Genomic DNA, 12,326 nt, shown 5'->3' on the forward strand with positions numbered 1-12,326 from the left:
TTGTTTCATATTAAAATTTTAAGTAAATATATTGAAAACTTTAGACAATTGTTACTCAATATTAGAAAGTGATCAGCTAATCAAATCGTATCAAGAATAACTTTGCACTGATCGGTTAATCGGTTTGCACCAGAAATAACATTTCATGAATCACTTTATGTTGTGAGTTGTATAAATTCAGGAAACTTTATATGCCGTTCTATATACTATATTAGATTGAGTGGCAATTTTAGTTTCAATAGGTCTTAAATTTAAATGTAAATTAAGCCTTTAGCTTACGTCAAAAAGTCAGAGAGGTCTTACAAACGCAAATAATTGTTTATATTAGACTTGCTGAATGATTTGTGGAGTATGGAGTAGAAGAGCTGAAAGAAGATGAACAGCCATGGTGTTGCTACTATACACACACCAGAGTTGCCAGGAATCGAAATAAAAACACTTTGAAACAAAGATAAATTCTGTATTATTTAGACCTCATACTATCCACACTTACAAATTAAAATTCTCAATATATTGTGTAGTTATTTTAAACGAGCATGCATATTAAAGTATATATATATATATATATATATATATATATATATATATATATATATATATATATATATATATTTATATTTATATATATGAAGAGTTTTATGTAGAACAAGCTAGTTGAAATTATGATCTAGTTATTTGAAAGATGTAATAAATATACCTCAGCATACAATAAGTTGAGAACTTTAATTTTAATGTAACTATATTGTTGAGCTAGTATTGAAGATGATAAATGAAACCTTATATTGTGACAAAAGAAATTTGTGATTCATAGATCCAAAATTTAAGAGAATCATGCCTGTAGAAACAAATAAAAACAGAAGCTGTTCTTATATTCTAATTCTCGTTCTAATCTGTTCTGTTTACTGGATGGATGCCCTAACAGTAAAGTCTCAGAGAAGAATAAATTTTTTGCATTTTATTTCCTCATAATCACTTGAGTGAAATTGGAATACAAGTGTTTTATCCTATTGATCTACAGAGTAGAGAGACTGTTGTTAAACAAAAGTAAGCACATAATCAATTATGGAGCACCGAAGATAAGAATACAGTGAAATTGAAAACAAATATTTTCGCGGAAACTTTATATGGTTATCGATTTTCATCGCTTATTATATAAAAAATATTCTTGCATGAGTGAGAAAAATATTATGATCAAATATTGAAAGTATTGATTTTATTATAAGTGTAGCCCGCACATTTACGAGAATGCACATGTGATGAATTTAGTTTTTTCTGTATGTTCAGTAGTCTACTTAACTTAAAACATATATTAACCATTTGAAACAATTTGTTAAAATACTTCAATATTTCATGTTAGGTTATGTGCATATTGCCTTCAGAAAAGAGTCTTAATAATTTTCATGGGCGGAGCCGTCCAGCCAATTAAAGTATTCAAATATTATGCATGTTGAAATCAATACAGAATTACCAAAATATTTAATAGAAATTCATTACGCTTTTAAGATTTTAAGATATTTTATGCTTGTGAGTTTCTTTGTTCAAAGTCCAATGTTTATCTCGAGGGTTTCACACAATATGGTAGTTAGCATATTTTTTTCTTTATTGTGTATCTGATATAGAATCATGCTCTTCCCTTTCTCGGTTTCTCTTCTTGTTTCTAGAGCGCATATGCATATTTGGGATTCCCAACATGTATACTTTGTATCGTTGACATTGTCTTATTTATAAAATCTAATATATCCAAACAAATATCTTTCCGGGTGATTCTATCTTGTCTGTATGACTAAAAACATAAGTTTTTACGTTGAAAAATTGTAATACTGGCATTATACTAGCATAAAAATAAACCTATTTCAGAACAACCGTTAACATAAAGGACGCGAACTATTATTGGTTATTTTACCTTACTTTCTTGATCACTAGTTGGGTACAACTGATTTCGCTTATATCCCTGAAATTTCACAATGCACATTATATAAGAATGAAAGTTGTTATTCATGTTTACAATGAGGAATAAAGTCTTCCTTAATTACTCCTTGTCGCGATTTAACGCCTGATTTACAAGGGCAATCCCAAAAGTACCCAATCTAACAAGTAAAACACAAAACATTGGAAAAAATCTCTTTATTTCTCAACATAACCTCCTTTTATCTCGATATACTTTTCCCAGTGATATTCAATAGCTTGAATACCCTGTGCATAGTGTGAATCATCGAGCTGCTCAAAATAGCCATTAACCACAGACTCTGTTCCTTGATTGTTGGGTAATCTTTCACCCAAGTTTGGAAAGATAGAAATAACCCGAGTGGCGAAATCTGGCGAATAGGGAGCATGAGTGAGGTATTAAAACCCATTGATTTTGGCCATCACGGTAACGCGTGTGTGAGCTGGTGAATTCTCTTTACTAAACAATACTTTATTTTTCCTCAAATGTGGTCTTCTTTTTACGATTCTTTCACTTAAATCATGTAATAAGTGTACACAATACCTACCATTGGTTGGTTTTCGTTCCTAAAGATAATTAATGAAAATTATTTCACGCTCACCCCAAAAAGGTAATGTTGACCTTACCAGCAGATGAAACTGTCTTCACCTTCTTTGGAGCAGATTCTAACATTTCAGTCTATTGTTTCGACCGTTTCTTCGTCTCAGATGCCAAGTGATGAACCCTTGTTCTATCCAGGGTTATGAATCGACGGAAGATTTCGGCTTTGTTGCTGTGAAACGTCGCCAAGTACTCAACTGAAACATCGTCATGACTCTGTTTTTGTCCCATTGATAGCAAACACGTCAACCATCACCCGCACAGCTTTCTCATGTCTAAATTTTCAGTTAATATGTGACACATGACATTTAGTGAAATGAATACTATGTCTACTAAAGTACGAACTTTCAGTCGACGGCAATTCAATAATAGTTTGTAGAATTTCGTCACCGTATTTGGTGTTGTCAATTCATTTGGTCGACCACTGCGATATTCGTTTTTGCTGCTCATATGGCTTAGTTTAAACTCTGACATCCAATATTTTACTGTTGTAAACAAAGGTACAGACTAATTTAGATTAGAATCTATCTCGGCTTTGATATGAGACAGACCTTTCAAGTGAAAATATTGTATCACATAACGAATACCCACTTTTTTCATATTTACAAATTCACTGACAACGTTGACTACTGAGGGCTGCGAAACAAACATTAAACAACGTAGTGTCTTCAAACTTCACATTTGAGCTTTATAAGGTTTGTACATTCGATCATAGTAATGATTCCAAACAACCGCAAGCTGTACGTCAGGTTGGGTACTTTTGAGACTACCCATATATTATTGATGCTCTATTTGATATTTCAGATTAACGATTGAAGTAGTTCTTGTCTCATCTAGTCTAATGATACGTGGTGATTCTTATATTGCAATCCGGAGATAGATATAATGTCATACACTTCTACTCTAATGTTATTGAATGTCTGAAGTTTATTGAACTTGATAAGTTACGGCTTCACTTAAAACTGAGATTGAACAATATTATGAATAATAACCAATAAGATTTTTCACAAATAAAGCCATACTTATTATAGGTTTTGGGCAGGTATATTATTATCTCCTCTAAAATTCATGAATAACATACTGGTAAGCAACATTTCGTAAATCCTTCAACATAATTTCCAAATCAACCTAAAATTTCTTCGTAGCTTGGGTTTGAAATTAGTATTGAACAAATTTCAAAGATCAATAACAGATTTAGAGTTTGCTTACGAAAAATGTAGAAAATTCATCTGATCTATTAGATGAAGATGACTATTGATTTCTCGTAGTTGTGGTAGCAGTGACAATAGGTCGTATAACTACAAATTAGACGGCAAGATTTGGCCCAGGTGAAAACGGTATCATTTATGACATACTCTTGCTTTAAAGCGACTATATAAGTAAGTTTCTTGGTAATTGTGGAGTGTTAAGGCAGTCGTAGCATGTGTTGAATTTTGGATGTTCGTTGAAGTTTCAGTAAAATCTCAAGCGCTATCCACGCATACCCGTGGACATTCTTGTCCTCTCCGGATAAGCGGTACAACTTTACCTTTAGTGAGATTTTACCTTTGAAGTGTTACACAGGCCGACGTTATTAAATTTTTGAAAAGTTACAGAAACTAAACTTACTGATTCTGACTAAGTTTCGATTCCTGCATATGAATGTATCAGTTTTACTACATTAGCTCGATTTTTGTGTAACGCATAGTTGCCAGTTTTACCATAATAAGGAAAATGAGCTATCATGAAGTGTACCGGCCAATGAGCTGTTTGCGTGCTCAAAGGGAATTAACTTCATTTCGACAGTTGGTCAAGAACGACATTCAGTTTTAAAAATTCTTAAAATTAATTTATTGAATCAAGCCAGTAAAACAAAAACTATATATTCTGTTTATGTATTAGCACTAAAAAACTATATATATTCTGTTAGTGTAGGCATATTAGCATTTACATACACAAAGTAATTTATAAAGTCTAATGACTAGAGCTGTAAATAACACCATTTACTATACTTTTTTTTTTCTTTTATGAAATGTTGGGTCCTCTCTCTTCACCGACCAGCAACAGTTCTCATCATTGCAGGGTCCCAGCATCGTTGATATCGAGTTTCCATCGTTCTTATATCATGGTGAAACCGTTCTCCCATTTCGTCGCTTACATCTGCAAGATTTTCTGGAAAGAACTTGAGGTGGGAGTGCTGAAAGTGGATTTTCAAACACATGCGACATCCCAGGGCTTCATATGCGACCAGAAGTTGCTGCACCAGAGCCTCGCAATTTTGAGCTTTAGTTCTGACCAAAAAACCTTTTACAACTTGAACAAAAGCACGCCAGGCATTTAACTCCTTGTCGTATATACTCTGTTCAAACAATTCGTCACGGATAAGTTTGCGAATATCAGGTCCTGTGAAAACTCCTTCTTTTAATTTACCATGACTTAGTTTTGGAAAAGGGGGCGCGGTAGTTCAGTGGTAGAGCGTTCACCTCCGGTGTTTGGGGTCCCTGGTTCGATCCCAGCTCGCACCGTGTGGACTTTGTGGAGGACAAACACCGTGCTCGTCTTCTCGGCGTTCTCCCGTTTCCTCCCACTTTCTTCATTCCACCATTTCATTCATTTCTCATAATCACCGTCTCCTTTAGCATAACTGGCATAACTATGGAACGTAAAACTCAAAGATTTATATTTTAGTTTTGGAAAACACTGTCTAAGATACTTCAATCCTTCACCTTGTTCGTCAATAGCTTTTACGAAATTCTTCATGAGGCCCAACTTAATATGAAGAGGTTGAAACAGCACTCTGGCTGGATCGATCAGAGGCTCATACTTGACACTGTTGGTACCGGGCTTAAATGTCTCTCTGGAGGCCACTCTTTTTTTTTAAATGTTTTCTTGTGGCTCTTGAGTCCCAAAGACACAAGAAACAACAGTACTTTGTAAATCCACCTTGCAGACCAAGTAATATTGCAATAACTTTCAAATTTCCGCAGATTTGCCAACCATATTCTTTGTATTAATAAGATTTAAAATGAGTGCGAGATTCTCATAAGTCTCTTTCATTGAAACAGTGTGTGCCATAGGAATAGACGGGGGCTTATTTCCATTATGAAGTAAAACTGCTTTCAGACTGTACTTAGACGAATCTATGAAAATACGCCAATCGAGTGGATGATGTTGAGTTTCTAATTCATTCATCAGACCATTGATCTCGGTGCATACGCAAAGGGAACATTCCATCTGTAGTATTTTGAAAAGGGCTCGTTCCTTTTCCTGTAATGGATGTAAGAAGTTCCAGGAGCCAGTAAATTCCACTTTTTGAGTCTTAGATCCAAAAGTTGAGCTTTCTCTTTCGAAATTTGTAACTCTCTCACTAAATCATTCAACTCATGTCGTGGGATGAAGTGAGGCTCATCTTTTACGTGGAAGAAACTGTCTCTCGGATCTTCATCTGCATATATTGAGTTAGTGTCCTCATCGCTTTCTGTAGGCGCTGTAATATCGTTAGTTTCCCAATCTTTCGGAGGAGTAGGTACAGGTAAATTTTCTCCATGGGGCACTTGTCTGATCGCGGATTGTAAGTTTGGGTATTCGATGGCATGTTGTTTCTTCGTGTTACTTCCTGCTGTATTCGTCATACAGAAATAGCAATCATCATAATGATTCCGGGGTTCTCTCCATATCGTCGGAACAGGAAAAGGTATCCTTCGTTTGATTCCTTTAAGCCAGGCAGTTAGAGTCGCTTAAAACATCAAACAACACACATGAGGGGCCCAGTTTTTATCTTGATCACCGATCTTGCAGCCAAAATAAAAATAATATGCGACTTAACCATAAATACGCCACAGATATAACAAAAACTGTCCGGTGAGCTTTTACATCCTCTGCGGGAAGAACTTGACATTTTGCACAGCAAAGCGAAGCTTAGAGCAACAGCACAACGACTTATTCCATAAACTCACTAAAAGATACTGAAAACACAGGTAAACAGTTCTAAAAATACGGTAAAATAAAACTGAAGTTACTGACGTAAAAATTCCAAGTCAATTCTCCCGACAAAATACTTATACACTTGAGAGATTACTTGCTGCAATGCATAAGAGTAAGACTGAGCCACGCAATAACGGCGCATTCGGCAGGTTTTTCGCTCGCGTCATCGTGCCGCTCATTGTTGCCACATAGACCCTATTTTTTAAACCGGTATCGGTGGTCTAAAAACAAACAAACAAAGGAGTGGAAGGAACACAAGTGTCAAGCATTTCAATCCTTCCCGTCCTCCCGGTGTTCATTGTTTTATATATATATATATATATATATATATATATATATATATATATATATATATATATATATATCCTATCTGTCGCCAACTGAGTGAAATCCAGTTTATTTCTTACTCAAATAGGATTGTCAGACCGGTTACTTCGATGACAAGTGAATCCCTCCCTACAAAATGGCAAAAGTGACAACAATGCATAACGCCAAAAACCGAGCAAATGTTGTAAAATTTCGAATTCAGTATGGGTATCCTGAAATTGATCAGAATCAGAGGTTTTCCTTTCTGTAACTAAACTGACGTCAGGCAGTGTTATTATTACTGTACGGTTATTATTGTTACTATATATGACTTCTTCATATATACATATAATAATAATAAAAATAAATTTCAAGCAAGCTGTATTTAACCCACGAACGCCCAAGACCAGTTTTATTCGTTAGCAACTGCATTGAACAATACCGTGTTACATCAAAAACCTGAGAAGAAAACTGAACGAAATTCATACAACAAGAGAACAGGTAGTGTGCCTGAAGTGGAACAACGGGGGTTTGGCTAAATGAATGATATAGCGCATGTAACGTAGTGAAAAATAAAGTGGGTCACTGGTGGCACAAGGAGCGTTTGTAGGTTAATGATAATTGAGAGTAACTAACACATTACAGTTATATACGCAGTACGCAATATGAAATCGAGACCGCAGAAGTAGAAGAAAAGAGCGTTAACATAAAAGGATTTTTACCTTCAAAGTATGGCCCACCTGCATTCATACATAGTTGTGCTCTAACCATCAGTGCATAGAAGGCTTGCTGGAAGTCCTTTTTATATTCCATTTTAATAATACTAATAATAATAATAATAATATAATGTTAGAATTAATACTAAGCTAAATTATTCCAGTAAAAATTAGAAAATTTCTTTGATTCATGTTGTATAACAAAAATTATTTATAAACACAAGATAATATTATGTAATGTGATTTGCAAAAAAAAAAAAAAAAAAAAACTATTTAAGAAATTGAAACTCGTATTTCTTAAAGTGTTCAAACTATATACTTCATAAGCTTCACTGAAACTTACTAAAAGTACACGTATATTCTAATTTATATTCAATATTCAATATATTCAATATATTCTAATTTATATCCAAACCATTCGGTACGCTGTACACTATAGTTTAAACTTAATTGAAGTGTTTAGAATTAATATTTTTCACTGACTTCCAAAAAGAAAACAGTAAGTTCTCAACTCCACTCGTCTATATATAATTGTGTGTATGATAAGGCATAGCTTCAAGATAGTTTCATTTATGATTTTCTGTCTGTTTGTTTAAAAGAGCGTACCTTTCTAATTGTATCATGTAAATTCCATTAAGATGTCTCAATGGGTGACAGTATCCATTCCATAATTGTATGTACGATCACGCAAAGTTCAACATATTTTCGCATGAAAACCAGAGTAACGTAACTCTATAAATGCTGTTTTTGTTTTCTTCATGTTTGGACATAATTTTGAAATCCCCAGTTGGTATAAATGGAACGCAATGCCATCTGTTCTCCTTGTCGATCATCTGTTGTAATGTAGTTCAATTTCCATCTTATTAAAAGTACATCTTTCTGAGAAAATAATAGTTTTGTTCTCTCGCCTGTAATCCTACGAAAATGGAGTTACGTTCCTCTGATTCGCATGCTACGATACTTGAACTGAACTTCATGATTTATTTTATTCAAAAGACTATGCTTTTGCAGTGATTTCATATAAATTTCATTAGGACCTAATGATAGCCTTCGCAACGTGACCAAGAAATTCTTCAACGATTGGCACTGTAAACATAATAATTAACTAATTACTATATTTACATGCATAATTTCAACATAGGTCTACCGATTTATTATTATTATTATTATTATTATTATTATTATTATTATTATTATTATTATTATTATTATTATTATTATTATTATTATTATTATTATTATTATTATTATTATTATTATTATTATTATTATTATTATTATTATTATCATAAGTTTCAAAAAGTCTAATACTCGCTTACAGGTTTCATAATACTTTTATTATCATCTAACAGAATTATTTTGGGCTAGAAGTTTGAAGTGTTTTGCATTAAACTTCTTAACACATGGTAGTGTTAATACCATATATATATATATATATATATATATATATATATATATATATATATATATATATATATATATATATAATTAATGTTGCGTATACCCATCTATTTATAATATATATATACAGGGTATTTCAAAATACCACTGCCAACATTTGGGAGGTGATTCCTGACACCAAGATAAGACGAAAAGTACAGAAAGCTGTTTCATCCTTATGGTAGCAATTTGCGGTCGCCACCAGAGGCGCTAGTTTTGCGTCAGCAACGTGACGCATGCAGTATGGAGTGGCCAGACACTTGTGTACAAGTCGTGCAGAGGAGAGACGTGTGTAAGCAGAATGCCGCCGAAAAATCGACCCTTTTTGGGAGGGCTACATCGTAGCACTTTCTGATATAGGCTATAGCTATAGGCGAATAAGAACACAGGGCAAGAAGAAAGGTTTCACATGTCTGATAAGGGAATTAATTCAGCCATCCATCGCAATGCAAACCCAGAGCAAACCATTGCAATGCGTCGTCAAAAGGGGTAAAAGAAGCAACCGGCTCCACAACGCAGTCAAGATGTCATAGTCAAGGTCCGCTGGTTTGTGACTCAGGAGAATCCACCCACCCAACGTGACATAGCGAGGCGTGTTGGACGGTCAACTGCAACTGTACACCGAATCATACGCGACAATTTTGGTCTCAGAAGTGCACACAAACGGTGGGTCCATGTTCTGAAGCCAACGCACATCGCAGAACGGCGGGTGACATGCAAAAGGTTGTATGAAGATTACCTCGCAGGTGACAAATGGCGTTATGTGATCACCTTAGATGAAGCATGGGTCTATTTGATAGCATCCCAGCAGATGCGTACAATTTGCTACCGCTGCAGTTATGGACCGATCATGCAAAGTGGGTTCGCTCCTGCAAGGAGAGTTTTCCAAAGGGATTTATAGTAGTGGCGGGTTTTTGTGCAAAAGGAAAGCTTCCGATAAACCGGGTGTCATCATATGTCAAGGTGAATGCACCATATTATATCGAGCATGTACTAGAACCCATCTATCGCCAACATGCCCGGCTTTGTATGGCAATGACACTGACAGAGTGGTCATCCACCAGGACAAGGCCAGCAGCCATACTGCCAAACGAACGGTGGCCTACATGACACTATGGAACAGGAGACAGGTGTAAAGGCTATCCCATCTCGAGACATCCCCGTCAAGTCACCAGATGCATCCCCTATGGACTTCTGTGCTTTCGGCCTCCTCAAACGGAACATCAATAAGCATCGTCCGACCACACTTGGTGGCCTTTGGAAAGTGTGCAAGGAGGAGTGGGCGAAATTGGATCAGACACTGCTCAATAGAAGTCTCCTTCAGTGGACACGACAATGTCGTGCAATCGTTCACCAACGGGGCTCTCACATCGAACATGATCGCTAGTGGGAACGAGGTTTTGCGCCCTAGGGCAATAACCGTCTTTACTAGTGAGGTGGAGGGCCGCAGCTAATAATAATAATAATATTAATAATAATAATAATAATAATAATAATAATAATAATTATTATTATTATTATTATTATTATTATTATTATTATTATTATTATTATTATTATTATTACACTACAGAAGAAAAAGACAAAAATATATTTGAAATATCACATACCTAATCAAGGGCCGCGGTAGCTCAATGGAGAACCTTCACTTCTGGTGCATGGAGTCCTTGGTTTGATCTTAGCTCCCACCAAATGAACTTCATGATGGACGAACACCGTGTGCGTGGGTTTTCTCCGGGTTCTTCCATTTTCTTCATTACACCATTTCATTCATTTCTCATCATCACCGTTTCCTTTAACCTAGTCGGCATAATCGTGAGACGTAAAACTTGAAATCTTTCATTTTATATCTATTCAATGAAACAAATAAGGGTGATTAGTAATGTTTACAAGGGTTGGGATATCTACATTCATTCCTGTTGTTACAGCCCGCAGAAGATGTAAAAGAGAGGAATCTCTAAGGCAGCATCTGATGCGATTCTTCACAATTTTCATGGTGGAAAATGCAATTCACACAAATATGTACTACCAAACATTGACGCTCTTTTTCGACCAAACTCACAAAAGTAAGGGAAACGTGTTGCCGTTGATGCTCGCGCCTTTCTGTTGTCCAGAAGCACTAAACGGATGCCTTATTTTGAAAGAAGAGTGGAAGCATTAAAAGAATGAATAAACATAAATGAAAATTGTATCACTAATAACAATCGTAAATCATGAAACGTCCATGGGCTGCAGAAAATAACTTCGCGGCGGGCCGTCATTTGGACTGTACTGGTATACACCAACCTGAATGCACAAATGCATCCTTTGTAAGTTATAGGCTACCCAAAATATGAAAAATGAAGTTTAAAGGCCCACAACTTCAATACTGTAGACCTACCGTAGTCGGGTCAAGATTGAGTTTAAGAACTAATATACGCCCTATTCAAATATCCATTTTCATAATCTTATGGTACTTGCACAACAATTTTTATCGAGGTAATTGCTGAGTACTTCAAATTATATGGCAGCAGCCAAACTGCCCCTATAAAAATTGTAGCGTGAGTAGCTTAGGATTCTGAAACATGCGTTTTTGGATAGTCCCTAAGTGAAGTCTTGACCGGACTACGGAAGGTACCATAGTTTTGTAGCTATGAAACTTTAAACTTCATTTTTTATATATATTTTGAGCAGGCTTTAACTCCGAAAGGAAGCACCCAGGTTTGTTTATATTTTCGTCTTATCTTGGTGTCAGAAGTCACCTCCCAAACGTTGTCGGTGTTGTTTGAAACACCCTCTATATAGTCCACGATGTACCCTACACCGTCTCACTTTATAGGAAATTCCTGTCGTATTCTTAGTGTAGATACCTATTAAACAACTACGGGGTAATGAAAACTTAGAAGAAAGTAACCGACTTCAAGAAGGCACTAGAAAGCACTAAGATAAGTCCAAAATATTAACCAACATATTAAGCATTAAAAAGTAGAAAATAATAAGAGCGGCATAAGTAGAATATAATAATAATAATAATAATAATAATAATAATAATAATTGCTTGAAAGTTTAAAATAATTAATAACCTTTATTTGTAAAATATCTTAAGTCTGTGCCAATACAGTTAATGAATAATATAAAATTAGTTTGAATGGCTTTTATGCGAGACGTTAACTTCTTTGGTTTTGCATAGATTTCTTAACTTTATAGATGATAGTAATAAATTATTTTCAGTTTTTATGCAGTTACTATTATTATTCTCTGATTTGTAGTTCTTTTTTTTATTATTATTTTCCATATTTAAATCTTTTAGTTGAAATAAGTTAATATTGCTTCTTCTAAAGAAAGTTATTTATTTTGTTAGTATTTCCAGCAACTGA

This window comes from Thermobia domestica, chromosome 8 (genome assembly GCF_964235325.1).
Source record: "Thermobia domestica chromosome 8, izTheDome1.hap1.1, whole genome shotgun sequence".
NCBI classification, from domain to species: Eukaryota; Metazoa; Arthropoda; class Insecta; order Zygentoma; family Lepismatidae; genus Thermobia; species Thermobia domestica.